General features: G+C 44.9%; 1 pseudogene; it reads left to right on the plus strand.

Annotated features, from left to right (window-relative positions):
• Positions 1 to 430: 430 nt before the first annotated feature.
• The window catches only part of LOC136546083 (uncharacterized), a 93286-nt pseudogene continuing 75092 nt past the window's right edge, over positions 431 to 18624 (plus strand).

Here is an 18624-nt window from a genome sequence, read left to right on the forward strand (position 1 = left end):
TTGGATCGGTACCATTACAATTCTCAGAGTTTGGAGATCTACCATTATAATTCACCTATTCTGAAATATACCATTATAATTCAATGTCTCAATGAATCATGACATTATCTATGTCTTCAAGTAGTTTGGTCCCATTGTTAGGTGTACGCGTACTGTACGCTTTTCCATATGGACCTCTTTACCCTCGTCCCAAACATGAAGAGCCCTGTGCCTTGTCCTGAGCTCATTCTCTCCATCTCCTTCCTCTCGCTCTATCTCTCACATTCTCCTCATCTTGATGTGGCAACAGTGGTGGAACCATAATCCTAGTCGCCGACGTCCAAGAGCCCATGCCCACACCTAAGTCCACAGCTACCCATGTCCGCGCTCTCCTCTGGGATGCTGCCACCAAGCTTGTGTAGCCATGGCCAGGAACCGAACTAGAAGACCGATGAAGCTAACCTCAGTGGGCTTGAGCGCAATGAGTAGCGGCAGTAGTGAGTGCCCCTTTTTGCCATGTTTCATTGGTCCGGATCCAGAGCAAGCAGCTGATGACTTTGGGCGAGTGGTTTCTCAAGTGCCCATACAACATCAAGGTAAGGATTCTTGACATTGGTGACCTCATTGTTGAAAGGTCATAATATGGCTAGAGGGGGATGAATAGCCTATTTAAAAATCTATAAGATCACTAGAGCAATTGATTAGTTTGACAAATAGCGAAATGCAAACTTGCTCTAGCTCTACAAGGGTTGGAAGCTACCTATCCAACAATTCTAGTTACTATAATCACTAGGCACACAATTGGCTAAGTCACTACTCACTAAGAGCACTCACACTTGCTACACTAAAGAGCTCCACTAGATGATCTTAAGCTACAAAGCAAGCTCTCAATTCTAGCTACACTAAAGAGCTTGCTACAACTAGTTTGAGGGAATGTAAATGAGTGGGTAGGGTGATTATACCGCCGCATAGAGGAGTGAACCAATCACAAGATGAATACCGATTCAATCACTGGGAGAATACCAAAGGGCAAGAGACAACCAATTTTTCTCCCGAGGTTCACATGCTTGCCGACACGCTAGTCCCCGTTGTGTTGACCAACACTTGGTGGTTCGGCGGCTAAGAGGTGTTGTACAAACCTCCTCCACACAACTGGACACCACAAGAACCTATGCACAAGTGAGGTAACTCAATGACATGAGCAATTTACTAGAGCTACCTTGTGGCGCTTCGCCAGGAAAGGTGCAAGACCCCTCACAATCACTAGAGCCGGCCACGAACATTCACCAACTCGTGCCAAAGCTCCTCTGCTGCTCCAAACCGTCTAGGTGGTGGCAACCACTAAGAGTAATAAGAAATCCATAGCCACAATGATCCCCAAGTGCCACTAGATGCAATCACTCAAGCAAATACACTTGGAATCACTCAATCTCACTTTGAATTAGCAATCAAGCAAGAGAGATGAGTAGGAGGGAGTTTGCTCAGCTCACAAGGATGTCAAAGATGTCAAAGAGCCAAGAGAGATACCTTGGAGCCAACCCCCAACTATTTATAGAGCCCTAAAGAAATAGAGCCGTTGCTCTACTTGGGGCTGACCAGACTCGGCTGACCAGACGCACACCAGCATCCTATCGCCAGCGTCTGGTCCTCGGATGGTCACCATGTGGCCAAGCTTCAAACCTCGCATGTTAGATCTCAACGATCAAGTTATTGGGCCAGCGCTGGAGGAAGTGACCGGACTCACCACCACGTGGAGTCCAATCATTTATAGAGAGCATCCAAAGTGATGAACACACGACCGGACATGTCAGGTCAACGCTGACCTAACGCGCCACAACATCTGGTCCTCTCACTGTTCCTTCGTGTGTGCAAGCCAAGCTGACATCACCATATGTCATGCCCCACCTGATGCAGGGCTAGTGCGTCTGATCATGCCATCATGCCGCTAGCCAACAAGTGACCGGACATGCCGATCAGGCCAGGGCCACCGTTCGGTCGTTCTTCTCCACTCTCGGCCAGTTAGCGCTACATGACTATAATTGACCGGACACGCCCAGGGTGAGTCCGGTCACCCCTCGGCCAGCATCCGGTCGTGGACTTTTAGCACTTTTCCTTTTTCTAAGTCCTCAACCACTTCACCCTTGCTTCCAACTTGCTAACCACAAAGTGTAGAACTTGTGTGCATGTGTGTTAGCATTTTTTAAAGTATTTTACAAGGGTCAAAGTTAGCACACCATGTTCCTAAATGCATATGCAAAAATCATGTCACCTAGTGGCACTCGATAAACCGTTTAGCCAAAGATTTCCCCTCTTTATAGTCTGGCTATCGATCCTAAATCACTCACACCCTCTATGGTGTCTTGAGTGCAAAACAAAAACCTATCTTATACCTTTACCTTGATCTTCTTGGTTTTTGTTTTTCTCTTTATTCTTTTCCAAGTTGAGCTTGATCATCATCAACGCATGTCCATCTTCATGTCCATGGACTTCATCACCATGCTCCATCACTTGGTATGTACCAACCTTGCTCATATGACACTCATGACAAAGGTTAGTACTTAGGTTTCATCAATTAGCCAAAACTAAACTAGGGCTTTCAATCTCCCCCTTTTTGGTAATTGATGACAACCTATTTACAAAGATATTCAATAAAATCTTTTTGGATTCAAGTTGCTTGCCCAAGCATATTACCTTGTGTAAATATTATGGACAAGTTTCATCAACCCAATTTGGTAGTATTAGCTCCTCCTACATATGTGCTAAGAGTTTGGATTTGAAAGATTGCACATATGCATGGATTAGAAGTTTGGGAGAGTAATAGCTACCAAATGATGCTAAGGTGTAAAGAATGGACCTTTGAAGCATGATACCAATCGAAGTTTCCATTTGAACACCATCCTTAGCTCCATGATTTGCTAGATACCACTTGAAAAACAACAAAGAACTAGATACCTCATGAGATCAAAATTATAAGCAAGGTTCTAGTACTACTTTTAAGAACAATTCAAGTGTCTAGCTATCCTATGCATGCTAGTTTTTCATTTCATCAAACATTTTCTATGAGCTAGCATACACCACATAAGCATGGATAGGGAATTTAGAACTTGTGCCATGCAAGCAAACATATGTAATGCACATACAAGTTTATGAGCTTGCTCCCCCTACTTGTGTGATTCAAAATTTTAATTGATCCCCTTACTCAAACTTACTTCTCGCCGCCTATGTTTGTGAATTACTTCTCCCCCTTTGTCATCAATGACTACAAAAAGTGAGCTCAAAATTTTAGATAGGTTGTGTGAAACCATGATAAGTCAGGATCATTTTTCAATTTGGTTCAATATAGATCACTTGCAAAAGATATTTTACTCGGTTTGATCCAAGGGCAAGCTTCTTCACACCTCCAAATAATGGTTATCATGAACCATGTTGAGTTAAACACTTATAGCTTATTTTCTAGATCAAACACTAGGTTCACATGTCCACAAACATGTCATATGCTACCACTAGATCATATCAACCATAGAAGCAATAGTGGTACCATACAATCATCAAATTCATTTGATTTTCATCAATGAGCCTATTTAACATGTGGAATGACTAGATGCACTAAACAAGTCCTTAGCAATGGATGAATGACATGTCAATCAACTTTACCTTGCTTTGCTCGAAGGAGAGGCATGTCATATATGGGGGTGCATCAACACATATTTGAGAAGTCAAGTATGTTCAAATCATTTCTTAGCTTGTAAAACCTCTTCTCATCAAGTGGCTTGGTGAAGATATCGGCAAGTTGATCATCGGTGCTCAAACTCTCAATGCAAATGTCCCCTTTTTATTGGTGATCTCTTATGAAATGATGGACGATATCTATGTGCTTCATTCTTGAATGTTGAACCAGATTGTTGGTGAGCTTCACGGCACTCTCATTGTCATATAGCAGTGACACTTATTTGAACTTGATTCCAAAATCACTCAAAGTAGCCTTCATTCAAAGTAATTGAGCACAACAACTACCAGCCGAATATACTCCGCTTTGGCGGTTGAAAGTGCTACACTATTTTTCTTCTTTGATGACCAAGACACAAGTGATCTTCCCAATAGTTGACATGTGCCCGATGTGCTCTTCCTCTCAACTTTGCATCCCGCATAATTGGAATCCGAATATCCAATCAACTCAAATCTTGCTCCTTTGGGATACCACAATCCAATATTTTGTGTATGCTTTAAGTACTTCAATATTCTCTTGGTTGCCTTTAAATAACTCTCTCTTGGTGAGGCTTGAAATCTAGCACACATGCATACACTAAATATCAGATCTGGCCTTGATGCGGTCACATAGAGTAGGCTTCCAATCATAGACCGATACATCTTTTGATCCACCATGTTGCCACTAGCATTATTATCCAAGTTTCTATTTGTCCCCATTGGTGTACTAATAGCTTTGCTCTCATCCATGCCAAACTTCTTGAGCATGTCTTTGATATACTTGTATTGACTCACAAATGTGCCATTCTTCATTTACTTAATTTGAAGACCAAGGAAGTAACTAAGCTCTCCAATCATGGACATCTCAAACTCACTTGTCATCATCTTTCCAAACTCCTCACAAAAATCTTAATTGGTTGATCTAAATATGATATCATCAACATAGATTTGCAACACAAACAAGTCATTGCCAAGCTTCTTGGTGAAGAGAGTGGTGTTAACCTTGCCCATCTTGAATCCCTTAGAGAGTAGGAAATTCCTCAACCTCTCACACCATGCTCTTGGTGCTTGCTTCAAGCCATACAAAGCCTTTCTCAACTTGTAGACATGGTTGGGCTTCTTTTCATCTTCAAAACCGAGAGGTTGCTCAACATACACAAGTTCATTGATGTACCCATTGAGAAATGCACTCTTCACATCCATTTGGTATGACTTGATGTTATGGACATAAGCATAGGCTAACAAGATCCTAATTGCTTCCAATCTTGCAACCGGGGCATATGTTTCTCCAAAGTCAAGACCTTTAACTTGAGTGTAACCTTGAGCCACTAATCTTGCTTTGTTCCTTACAACTATCCCATCTTGATCTTGCTTGTTTCAAAAGACCCATTTGGTTTCAATCACATTATGATCCTTAGGCCTCTCAACTAACTCCCATACTTGATTTCTTGTGAAATTGTTTAGCTCTTCATGCATAGCATTTACCCAATCAACATCTGACAAAGCTTCATCTATCTTCTTAGGTTCAATGGATGACATAAATGAGAAGTGTTCACAAAATGATGCCAATCTTGATCTTGTTTTCACACCTCTTGAGATATCACCAATGATAGAGTACAATGGATGATCTCTTGCAACATTGGTTGGTTGGAGCACTTGAACTTGATTGCTTGTACTTGGTTGCTCATTTGATTGAGATGATGAACTAGCCACTTGTTGTTGATCTTGCACTTTGTCATCACTAGTACTTGTTTGAACTTGATCATGAGAACCACTAGCTTGCACATTTGAGTTAGAGAGCACTTGATTCTTGTCATCTTCAACATCAATTACCTCTCTAGGCCTTATGTCACCAATGTCTATAATCTTCATTGCATTAACCAATTGAGTGCCTCTCACATCATCTAGATTCTTATCTTCCTCTTGGAAACCATTGGTTTTATCAAATTCCGCATCATGAACCTCCTCAAGAGTACCACTAGCCAAATTCTAAACTCTATAAGCCTTGCTAGTAGTGGAGTAACCAAGCAAGAAACCTTCATCACATTTCTTCTCAAACTTGATCAATCTTATGCCTTTCTTCAATATGTAGCATTTGCAACCAAAAACCCAAAAATATGCAATGTTGGGCTTTCTATCATTCAAGAGCTCATAAGGTGTCTTCTCGTTCAATGGGTGACAATAGAGTCAGTTGCTATAGTAGCAAGCCATATTGATTGCTTCAGCCCAAAATGAATGACTCACATTGTACTCACTCAACATTGATCTTGCCATATCAATGAAAGTTCTATTCTTCCTCTCAACTAGGCCATTTGATTAAAGAGTGTATTTGGCCAAAAATTGATGCCTAATCCCAAACTCATCACACAAATCATCAACACTTGTATTCTTGAATTCACTTCCATTGTCACTTCTCACTTTCTTGATGGTTATTTCAAACTCATTGTGAATTCTCTTGATGAATGTTTTGAAGGTTGAAAACACATCACTCTTGTCAATAAGAAAGAACACCCAAGTGTATCTAGTAAAATCATCCACAATAACAAATCCATATTTATTTCTACCAATGCTAGTGTATGTGGTTGGTCCAAATAAGTCCATATGCAACAACTCAAATGCCTTAGATGTGCTCATCATGCTATTCTTAGGATGTGTGTTACCAACTTGCTTTCCAGCTTGACATGCACTACAAAGCTTATCCTTCTCAAATGTGACATCCTTCAAGCCTCTAAGTCATACTTGATCAACTTGTTTAATTATTTCATTCCAACATGACCAAGCCTTCTATGTCATAACCAACCCATGCTAGACTTAGTGAGCAAACATGTTGACAATTGAGTTTCTCTAGCATTGAAATCAACCAAGTATAGTTTCTCATATCTAAATCCTTTGAATATCAAGTTAGAGCCATCTACACTTATGATCTCTACATCATCCACACCAAATATGCACTTGAAACCAAGATCTCACAATGGAGCTACCGACCATAAGTTGAAGTTCAAGCTCTCTACTAGTAGCACATTGGAAATGCTCAAGTCATTTGATATTGCAATCTTACCAAGACCTTTGACCTTGCCTTTGCCATTGTCACCAAATATGATACTATCAATCCCATTGCTCTCATTCTCATTGATTGAATTGAACATTCTTGAATCACTGGTCATGTGTTGTGTGCACCCACTATCAAGCACCCAATGCCTCCCTTCGGTTTTATAATTAACCTACAAAAGAAGATAAATTTTTTTAGGTACCAAAACTTGCTTGGGTCGTTAAAGGTTAGTTACTAAGGTCTTTGGTACCCAAATAGCTTTCTTCTTTGAGCCCATAATTGGTGTACCAATGAACTTAGCCTTCACACCATTGGCACCCTTAACAAGCATATAACAAGAATCAAATCTAATTGAGGATACATTAGGTTGCTTGTTCTTGTTAGTCTTGTAATATTGATCTATATGCCCAACTTGCTTGTATCTATTGCAAAACCGACCATTGCCCTTCATAAAGCTAGTTTTGGGAGTGACAAAGGTTGCCTTGCCTTTCTTGGGGGTATAGCCTAGTCCCTCTTTGTTGAGAGAAAACCTTTGGCTACCCAAGCACTTTAGTAAGCGGGCATCTCCACCATATGCATTGCCTAAGGCATGAGTGAGCTCATTCACCTCCTTCTCTAGGGTCTCATTTTCCACCATTAGTGAGGCATCGCAAGTGAAACCATATGTAGGATACCTGGTTATCCTAGAGAGGGGTGAATAGGATTGTTAAAACAAAACTTGAACTTTTATCAAATTCAACCTGTGGCACTGCCACGCTGTGGCTCTGCCAAGCTAGAACAGTGGTACTACCGCACCTGTAGACAACTTCATGATGTAATTCAAAATCTATAAAAGGAAATTTGGATCTAAGAGGTTACTGAGGTCCCTGTAGATATATTGAACATAGATCGACAACAAGAAGTGGTAGGAACACCACACACAAGTAGATCAACCTCAAACCCTAGAAATCACCTCAACAACAATATGAATCACAAGAATGCAAAGCAAGCACAAGGTGACACAATGATTTATCCCGTGGTTCAGCTTGCCACTAAGGCTTGCCTAAGTCCACATTGTTGAGGTATGCCACTAAGGCTTAGGGCTTTCCAACCCTTCCTCGTTCTCAAGTTAAGAGACTTAACTCTTGAGATGAGGGGTGAGTTTACTAGCTACCAGAGTTGGTTACAAACCTCCTAGGGCAGCCACACAAGTTGGCAAGCTCCATGAGCGACGCTCTAGCCAGCTAGGAGCCAAGCTCCAAGAGTAACAAACACAACTACTGGCCAAAACATGATTCAAGTGCGCTTTAGAGGTTGGGAATCAGTAGATCTGCTCTCTAATCAAGTTTGACACCTTTTTCTCTCAAGGATTGATGGGGAAATTAATGGAGAAGCTTGGGAGCTCAAGTTCACCAATGGAGGAGAGAGAGAGAAGCACTTTTCTATTTCTACACGAGCTGAATGGTTGGGGAAGAAGAGAGAGAGACATTGGGGAGGAAGGGAAAAGGTATAAATACCCCCCAGCCCCCAACGATCACTTAAGTCACGATAGTGCCGTGGCTCAAGTGCGACAGTGTCACTCTACGGTAGTGCCTCTCTCCAGGTGTGCCACTACCGCACCATGCAAGACAACAAGGGTAAGAGTGAAGTGCTGACTGTCTTGGCTATGAAATTGAGGATATATGTGTAGGATTGAGCACTTGGTAGCACATGTTAGCTTAAGTATTGTGTCCCCCTTTATAGTATGGCTTTTCCTATACTCAAATTTAAAATATAAAAGAATTTAAACCTCCTTTGAATTTAAAGCCATCAACATTTGTAATTGGGGGCTCCTCTATTTCGTATAACATCCTTGATTATAGATTCCCTGCTTGTCATCTCGATAAATCTCATTAGCCCTCTAATTGCGTGGTCATTATCACCAAAACCCACAATTAGGGCTTGATTGCACTTTCAATCTCCCCCTTTTTGGTGATTGATGACAACCCAATTAGAACTTACAAAATATAAGAAATAAATACTGAGATTTTCGAGCCATGGGTGTAGAGCCTCCCCCTAAATATGTGATGGAGAATTTGAATTCTCAAATTGGCATAAGAGGCCAAGATTCACATTTTTAGTGAAAGTGATGGGGCTCCCCCTACACCCATGCTCCTGTGAGGTGCAGCACACTTGTGTCAAATATATAACTGTGATGCAAATGACTGTTCATGCACAACAAGATAGCTATGATAGCTAGGTGCGACACTGCCTCACGTTAGCCGCAGCACTACCGTAGAGCGGCTGTCGCACCCAATTTTGCATAACAAAACCAAGTGCTCATATATGTGCGCCCAGGATGTCTAAACACACATATAATCTTAAATTACAATAATATCAAAGTAAAGTACTTTATTACATCGCATATCTCATCACATTGTTATCACAAGTCTTGCTCATCGGTAACATTATTACATAGAGTAGACAACTATGCCCAAAATGCCACAGGGACTCCAACTAGGGGACATCACCCTAGTAATCCTAGACATCTTCTAGAAACTTTTCATATACATTGTCTGTTATCCATCTGGGATTTCATTGAATGTAAAACAAGTGTAAGCGCACCATGCTTAGCAAGTATAACAAAGGGATCTATGAGGCTCAAAGGCTAGACATAGTTTGACTGCGGTTAGCAATTTTAGTTGGTCAAGTTTTAGCATCCTGAATCACTACTTTAGTGAATAAACCCAACCCAAGTGGTAATAATGAATAATCAAGATTATGTCAATTCCCAACCATCTATAGTAACCACTAATCATGAAGGATCTAGACCGCTCATATCCGTGAGCATGACTGCTATAACAGGTTTCTAATAAGAGTGCACAGACATTAGAGTTTTGGATTAATGGATAATGCGGCTCCAATGAGGAAGTGTTAGTGACTTGACAGGGATTAAAGGCAAAGATCAAAACTCGGTCCAACCTAAGTCAAACTTGCTCCAAACTTTTCCAAGCTCTTCTCCATAGTAAAAACTCTAGCTTTTATTTTTGGGTCAACTCAAGTTGCTTAATGAAAACAGGAGAACGTGAGATGCCAATCATCATCAACATTGTAATATTAGACTTAGCCAAATTTTCGAGATCCAAAACAGCACTGGGTTCAGTTTTGAGGCCTTAGTTTGACTAAGTTAGGGACCCAACTAGCTCTTGACTCTTAAACAAAGTTTGTTGTACACATCTTGCTCTATAACTTTGGTTAAAGGATCATGGACTGGTTTAGCTTGGTTTGCAAGATACAAAGCTCCAAAGATGAGTACCTAAAACTAAAATTCAGGGTTCAGACATTCAGTCCAAACGGGGACTGAACAATGCGAGGTTTTGTTTTTGAAATTCAATTTGAACATCCAAATGAGCTCCAAAAGTGAAGAGACTTGCTTAGTTGTTTCCTCCACATAGTGTACTCCAACTCATAGTAAGGAATCCAATCGAGCTGTCACACAAATTTAGAAGATAAAAATTCACAAACATGTGGAAATGTTTCAGAGGGGCCAAAACAACACTGCATTCAAACTTGAGACCACTGTTTGAGCTAGTTAGGAGTTGAATCAGGGCTTAGTCCAAAAATAAAGTTTGTTGTACTCCATTCAAACTTCAACTTTTATTTAAGGTCTAACTCCATGCAAGCACTCCAAACAGTTGGTCCACATAGGTCAAAACCATATCATGAAAAAGACAATTTTAGCTATTCTCACACTTAGAAGCATTTTCTTGACATTTGCTCAACATGAACCCTTGATGATTTTTGTTCATGAGTTTAAGTAGAGTTGTTTGAGCAAGGTTGCAAGGTTTGGTAGACATCCCATGTTCCCATTCACTTCATGAAGCAATTCAAGAAAGATTATAACTTATCATTTCATGTGACTTCTTGATTCCAAACTTCATGAAACTTTTCCACTGATCAAGATGGATGCATGTTGATGTAATGTACATGAAACAAGCATGTTTAACATTACTCATGCCTAACCTTAGCCAAGGTCCACATGTAAGCAAAGGTGTGTTGTCCAAGTTCAGGTTGGGACTCAATTTCATAGATTGGACCTAAAAACCTTCATCATCACTTCAAAATTAAGAACTAGAGATCATAATCATTGCTTGACATATCCTACTTAAGTCCAATTTTGCTGCTTAACTCATGACTAACACCTGAGGTGTTACAACCCTCCCCCTTATGGGAATCTCGCCCTGAGATTCGGTGTGAAAGACTTTTAAGGGAAGAGAAGCATGTTATCCATTTTCCAACATCAGCGATAGTATTAGGCTACTTAACTTCAGAGTATCAGAGATGCTAATTTGGTCAAGACAACTTTTTGATATTTGCTCTTCGTAGTAAATTTTGTCTAAATAATTTTTTCATTGACTTCCATGAAGCATTATTACTTTGGGAGGAATCCAAGATAGCACAACAATTCGTTCTTAGGATACGGAGAGTACTATGGAGCATAAACTAACTACCCACAATCTCTATTTCCCTAGTGAATATAACATGGACCATGTGAACTTTGCACTAGACCACAAGCTTCTAAAAGCTACTCATTACAATGGCTCCATGTTTGTTCACAAAGTTCAAAAAGCAGTCCTCTACCAAAATAGCTTGAGTACAACCTTTCATAAGGGATGATATCATAGATGGGGTAAACATCCTTTGTGGCTATGAGAAACCAAGTAACCAACATACAATGTCTATGCCGGTTGTAACTGTTCAATCACTCAGATGCCAACCGATGGAAAACTACATAATGTTCCTTATGTGCAGTGAATGTGATAGCTGACTCTATTGACTTAGTGTGTCGGTGCAGAAAGTGACCAACTAGTGAATATTTATAGTTTTGTTTTATGTTGTGATCGGAGGTGGCCTAGCACTCAATGACACAGGATTTATACTGGTTCGGGCAACATGCCCTACATCTAGTCAGGGTCAGTTGGTGACTTTATTCCTGAGCCCAGGTGCTCAAAGTTTGCAATGGGGTTACAAACGAGAGGGAGAAAGATGGGGTGTACAAGAGGTCCGGTCGGCTCCGACCGAAAGGGCCGAGAGTGACAGGAACTTCGCTATGAGCTAAGTGTTCAAGTGGGTGCTTGAGGTCTGAACTTGATGGTTCTATGGTTGTGAGCTATTGATCTAAGGAACTCTAGCCTACTAGAATCGGTCTATCCATTCTCCTTGTTGGAGGGAGCGTATCCCCTTTTATAGATGAAGGGGATGACTTTACAGGTGATACCGATGTTTTTAAGCCTTGTTGCCCACGTTGATGAGGATTGGATAACGATAGGCGCCCATAACACTGTTGATGTCCCTGTAGAATGTCTGGTGCACGTGGGAGGTTGCGCTATCTTGTTTAGCAAGGGTTGATGTCGGTACCTGCAAAAACTATTTGATGCCTAGAGGCATGTGAGGAGTCACGCTATGTTCATCCGGTACGGTAAATCTTGGTGCCCATACCACTATCGATGTCCAGAGACATGCAGGGGGTCTTACCATATGGGAGTTTTAGCGGCCCCTACAATGCTGTAGAGGGAGATGTCGACGCCTAAAATACTGTTTGTGTCAGGTGGCTGCAGAGTACTATTCTGTGCAGGGTATGGTCCCTGGTATAGTGGGTTTGACTTGTAAGCCTTGCCTTGCCTTTCTTCTCATGCCTTCTGGTTCCTACCAAACAGGCATCCCTGGTCGGATGGCTCTGGTCGGCACTAAGTGCGCTGGTCGGAGAAGAGTGGTGAGTAGGGTTCTTACGAGCCCCGGTCAGAAGGACACGGGGTCGAAGTCGAAAGTAGGGCTTGGGGCAGGCCTTCCGATCAGAGAGGCCGTACGGAGGCGGCTGAAGCCTGAATTGAACGCTCTGATTGGAGAGTTGGGCTGAAGTAGCCGATGAGTAGGCGTTGATCTTCCTAGGCCTGGCCTTTCGGTCAGTTGCTGGACCGTTCCTTTGCCATATTGTTTTTAGACTCTTGGGCTGAGCCTTGGCGCAGAAGCTAGTCTCTGAGGGACTCCGGGTTTATGAACCCGATAGGAGCCCCTGAGCCCCTAGGTGATTCGGGTAGAATCATCTGGGGGATTTTTGTTTTGTCGACGGGTGCGCACGAGCGCACCCGTAGGTGTAGCCCCCGGGCGGTTCAGGCAGAACCGTCTGGGGGGTGTTGTTTTAGCATGCGTGTGTGTGTTTTTTTTGTCTGAGACAGAATTTTGTTAACCAAGGCATCATTGTGCAGCCGAGGCATTTTTCAACTTAGTGATCTTGGTGTTGATGCGCGACGTGGATCGGGCAAGGAAGTTAGTCCAAGCGTGAGAGAGCTCACTAATCTTGGTGTTGATGTGCACCGTGGATCGGGTGAGGGAGTTAGTTCAGTAGTCAAAGAGCTCACTAATCCTGGCATCGGTGTGTGCTGTGGTTTTGAAATGGTTAGTTCAGGGGACGGATGAGACCGAGCCCGTGGGTCCTGGTGTCATGGATCCTTTGGCCTTGGCATAGCCTGGGCAGCCGAGGTAGTTAGTTTAGTTAGTTTTCACATGAGTTTGGAGTCACGGTCCTTAGATTTTTGGAGCGCAGTCGGAAGCGAAGCCATTATGCGAGTTTGAAGTCGTGGTCCCTAGATTTTTGGAGTGCAGTCGGAAGTGAAGCCGTTACGCGAGTTCGGAGTCACAGTCCCAAGCCGTAGCCAGATATCGTAGATCCTGTCGATGCGAGTTCAGAGTCGTGGTCCCAAGCCATAGCCAGATATCGTAGATCCTATTGATGCGAGTTTAGAGTCACGGTCCCAAGCCTTAGCCAGATATCATAGATCCTATCGATGTGAGTTCAGAGTCATGGTCCCAAGGTTTTTGGCGTTTGAGCCCCCGAGCCTTGTCGGGCCTTCGTGGGGGTCGATGTGTGTTGTTTTGCGTTATCCCATCTAGTTCTTCACAACCAGAGGGGCTAAGTTTTGTTGCTTGTCCCGATCGCTTGGGCTCAAAGACTAGCTCAATGAGTTCGCTAACGGGTGTGATCGAGCGAAATCTGGGTCCGTCGTTCATGACGGGGTCGACATAGCCCTCTTGTGACATTCCACTACTCCTTTACCTGCAACCCGATAGATGCCTAGGTTGTTTCGGAGAGCGACCCGAGTGGCCTAACGGCCTCCCCTCGATGGAGATTTTGTGGGCTTGGCGAGAGGTTCTGGATCAAACAAGAAGGTTGAGATGACCCAGTTTGCCAGACCGAGCAAAGGCCACATAGTGCTCATCTATGGTTTTCTCCCCTAGCTCTATTGTTTGCTCATGTCGAATGAGGCAACCGCCGCTTCGTGATGCAACACGGAGCGTTCTGGTGCATTTCGCTGCACGTGCGATGCTTAGTTCCTGAGCCCCTAGGTGATTTAGGGCCTGAATCATCCGAGAGGTGCGGGCATATGGAATGAGATGTGCGTATGGATGTATGAAATGATTTTAATGAAATAGAGGGGGTTTGATAGTGTTTACCTTGGCGATTGGAGTGACGGGGCTCGCAGAGCCTTAGTCGGAAAAGTCCAATCAGGACCTGCGCTTGTCAATCATGGGTGAGTCCTTGTGTGAATAGTTTTTGTATTAATGAACACATGCTCACCTTGATGGCCTGAGTGATAGGGTTTTGGAGAGTTTCAGTTAGAAAAGTCTGACCAGGACCTATGCTTGTCAATCGTGGGTGAGTCCCTATGTGAATACTTTTTTTGTATTTAATGAATACATCAGTATTGTCCTTGTGACAGAACCAGAATATCCTTTCCCCATTTATACCCTAGCATAAGCTTCGTTCTTATCCTCTCCCTCTCGTACCTACTTGTTTGTCCCATAGGGTGTGACCTTGGGAGTCCGGGGCGTGGCCCGCTGGGCTCGACTACTCGCGTCCATAGGGAAAGGTGGGGTGCGTTCGGTTGAGAGTAAGAACAGAGTTACATAGGGTAATCAAGGACATGGAATGTGCCTCTATCCACTTGGTGAATTTGTCGACCGCTACAAGCAGGTGAGTGAAACTGCCTAGGGCCTTTTTGAGGGGTCCTACCATGTCGAGGCCCCAGACTGTGAATGGCCAGGTGATGGGGATGGTTTGGAGCTCTTGTGCCAGCAAATGGGTTTGCCAAGTGTAGAACTGACATCCTTCACACCTGTGGATGACCTCCTCTGCATCTCGTAGCGTGGTGGGCCAGTAAAAACCTTGGTGAAAGGCTTTTCTGACTAGCGACCTTGTGGCCATGTGATGCCCGCAAATGCCGGCATGGACCTCAAGGAGGAGCTGCCTCCCTTGGTCAGTGGGGATACACTTCATGAGTACTCCTGATGGACTCCATTTGTAGAGCTCATCACCGAGCATGACAAAGGTCTTTGCATGTCGAGCGATCCATCAGGCTTCAGTCCTTTCAGGTGGGAGAACCTCCTCGAGGAGGTAGGCGAGTAGCGGTACTCGCCAGTTAGTTTGACCGAGTGCCAGTACGGCGACGTTTGTGGGTGACATAGAGGTACTGGGGTCGGAGTCCCTGGGCGCTGGTTGGGCATTAGGGTCGGAGCCCCCGAGCACCGGCTGGGCATCAGGGTGTGTCTAGGTCAGACCTTCCTGGATGCAGATGAATGGCTCATGGATGTCATTGATGAAGACCCCGCTTGGGGATGGATCCCGCCTGGCGGCCAGTTTCATGAGGAAATCAGCGGCATCATTGTCCCTTCGAGGGACATGATGCAGTTCGATCCCTTGGAATTTGTCCTCAAGCTTGCGTACCTCTTAGCAGTATGCTGTCATGAGGGGCTTTTGTAGGAGGACTCCTTCATGACCTAATCAACAACTAGTTCCAAGTCACCATGGACGTAGAGTCACGTAGCACCGAGCTCGACGGCGATGTGGAGCCCATTGATAAGGGCCTTGTATTCCACGGCATTGTTTGAAGCTGAGAAGTGTAGGCGGATGGCGTAGCGGAGCCTACTCCCATCTGGGGAGATTAGAACCACTCCGGCCCCCGAGTCGGGCACCATTACGGACCCGTCGAAGTACATTGTCCAGTACTCGTGGGTGATGTCTGGGGTCGGCAGCTGGGCCTCTATCCATTTGGCGACAAAATCTACGAGAGCCTGAGACTTAATAGCAGTGCGGGGGCTATATCTGATGTCATGGCCCATGAGTTCAAGTGCCCACTTGGAGATTCTTCTCGCGGCATCGTAGCTGCGAATGATGTCTCCGAGCGGGTATGAAGTGACGACTGTGACTTCATGGTTGGTGAAGTAGTGTAGGAGCTTCTTGGTCGCAATTAGTACGGCATATAGGAGTTTCTACACCTGAGGGTACCGGACCTTGGGGTCGGTAAGTACTTCTCCGATGAAGTATATGGGTCATTGTACCTCGAGCTGATGTCCCGGTTCCTCCCTCCCAACGACTAGGGCGGCGCTCACCACATGGTTACTTGTCGCAACATAAATGAGGAGGGGTTCTCCCCGTTCAAGAGCGATGAGGATTGGGGTAGACGTCAGGGATGTTTTGAGGCTCTCGAGAGCCTGTTGGGCTTCCTTAGTCTAGACAAAGGCATCCATCTTTTTGAGGAGCTTGTAGAATGGCATCCCCCGTTCACCGAGCCGGGAGATGAAGTGACTTAGAGTAGCCAAGTAGCCAGTGAGCCTCTACATGCCCTTGACATTGCGTATGCGACCCATGTTGGAGATGGCTGCAATCTTTTTGGGGTTGGCCTCGATGCCACGCTCGGATATGATGTATCCGAGCAACTTCCCCTTTGGAACCCCGAAAACATATTTTTCAGGATTTAGCTTGATGTTGAACCTTCGGAGGTTCACGAATGTCACGGCTAAGTTTGCGATCAGATCGCACGCTCGAGCCATTTTGACCACTATATCATCAACATAGACGACGATTGTTGATTTTGGCCACTCGGCCTGATCAGGCTGATCGGGCGGGTCGATTTGGTCAGCAAAGCATTGCTGCATGCACCTTTGGTAGGTGGCACCAGTGTTCTTCAAGCCAAAAGGAATGGTTATGTAGTAGTACGAACCATATAGGGTGATGAATGAGGTTGCGAGTTGATCAGATTCTTTCATCGCGATCTGGTGATAGCCTGAGTAGGCGTCCAGAAAGGAGAGGATCTCACAACCCGAAGTGGAGTCGATTATCTGGTCTATGCGTGGCAAGGGAAAGTGATCCTTTGGACACACCTTGTTGAGTCCAGTATAATCAACACACATTCTCTATTTCCCGATCTTTTTTCTGACAAGGACAGGATTGGTGAGCCAGTCGGAGTGAAAAACCTCCCTAATGAACCCGGCTGCCAGGAGCTTGGCGATCTCTTCGCCTATGGCCCTATGCCTCTCATTGTCGAAATGATGCAGGCGTTGCTTGGTGGGCTTTGAGCCTAAGATAAGGCATAGTGCATGCTCGGTGACCTCCCGTGGTATCCCCGGCATGTCAGAAGGCTACCATGCAAAGACATCGTGATTGTCGCGTAGGAAGTCAACGAGCTCGCATTCCTATTGGGTCGGGAGTTGGGTCCTAATTTGCACTATCTTGGCTAGGTTGGTGGGGTCGACACCCACTGCCTTGGATTCCTCGAGCAGGCAGAAGGCCATCGAGGAGGTCAATTTGTTGCAGTCTGGGACTGCTGGGGTTGATGACTCCCCGAGCTACAGGAACTCGGATGAGTTGATGACCATGGTGGCGAGCTCATAGTGCTCGCGGTCGCACTCAAAGGCGTGCGAGAAGGCGCTACTCATGGTGATGATGCCATTTGGTCTTGGCATCTTCAGCTTAGGTAGGTGTAGTTGGGGATCGCCATGAATCTTGCATAGCATGGCCGCCCCAAGATGGCATGGTAGGACCCTAGAAAGTCTAACACTTCGAAGGTGAGGACCTCCAAGTGGAAGTTGGCCCGGCTGCCGAACATGACAGGTAGATCAATCTGTCCGAGTGGGTATGCCTGTGCTCCTAGGATTACTCCATGGAAGGGGGAGCCCGCTAGGCGGGGCTCTGTTTGGGGGATGCACATGGCATCGAGGGTGTCGATGTATAGGATGTTGAGGCCGCTACCCCCCTCCATCAGCACCTTGGTGAGACGCTTCTTGCGGACGATAGGGTCGACAATGAGCGGGTAGCGTCCTGGTCTTGCAACTTAGGAGGGATGGTCCCTCTGATTAAAGGTGATCGGGGATTCTAACTAGCTGAGGAAGGAGGGGACGGCCATCTCAGCGGTGCATGCCTCCCTGTAGCATACCTTATGCTGGTGTTTAGTCCAGATGGCGTTGGACCCACCGAAGATCATGATGCAATCTTTAGGTTTAGGGAAGCCATCTCCATCCTTGCCTACCACACCTCCCTTCTTGGCTGCTGGCTCCTTGCTGTCTCCCTCCTTTGGCCCGTCGACCTATTGGAGGAAGCGTTTGAGGAGCTCGCACTCCTTGTAGAGGTGTTTGATGGGGTAGGCATGGTTGGGGCACAGACCATCCATGAGTTTGTTAAAGTGGTCAGGCAGTCCCTATTGGGGCTGCTTGGCCACGCGATTGGCCGTGGCAACCAACATGGGGCTATCCAATTGGCGTTGATCTTTTTTTGTTTTTCTTGCCCCTCTACGTGGACGGGCCTTCGTTTGGGTCCATGCGCTTGATTTTGAGCTTGTCCCAGCCTCCGCTGAAGACCGCTCTGATCGCCTCCTCACTAGAGGCATGGTTGGTGGTGATGTCAAGCATGTCACGGGTGGTATGGGGTTTGAAGCAGTCAAGCTTGTGGATCAAGGACTCACAGTTTGTCCTAGAGAGGAACGCGCTGATGACGTTTGCTTCGATAATATCGGGGAGGGAGTTGCATCGCTAGGAGAACCTATGGATGTAATCCCACAGGGACTCATTGGGCTCCTGGTGATAGCTCTTGAGGTCCTAGG

The sequence above is a fragment of the Miscanthus floridulus genome, chromosome 3 (assembly GCF_019320115.1).
Source record: "Miscanthus floridulus cultivar M001 chromosome 3, ASM1932011v1, whole genome shotgun sequence".
NCBI classification, from domain to species: Eukaryota; Viridiplantae; Streptophyta; class Magnoliopsida; order Poales; family Poaceae; genus Miscanthus; species Miscanthus floridulus.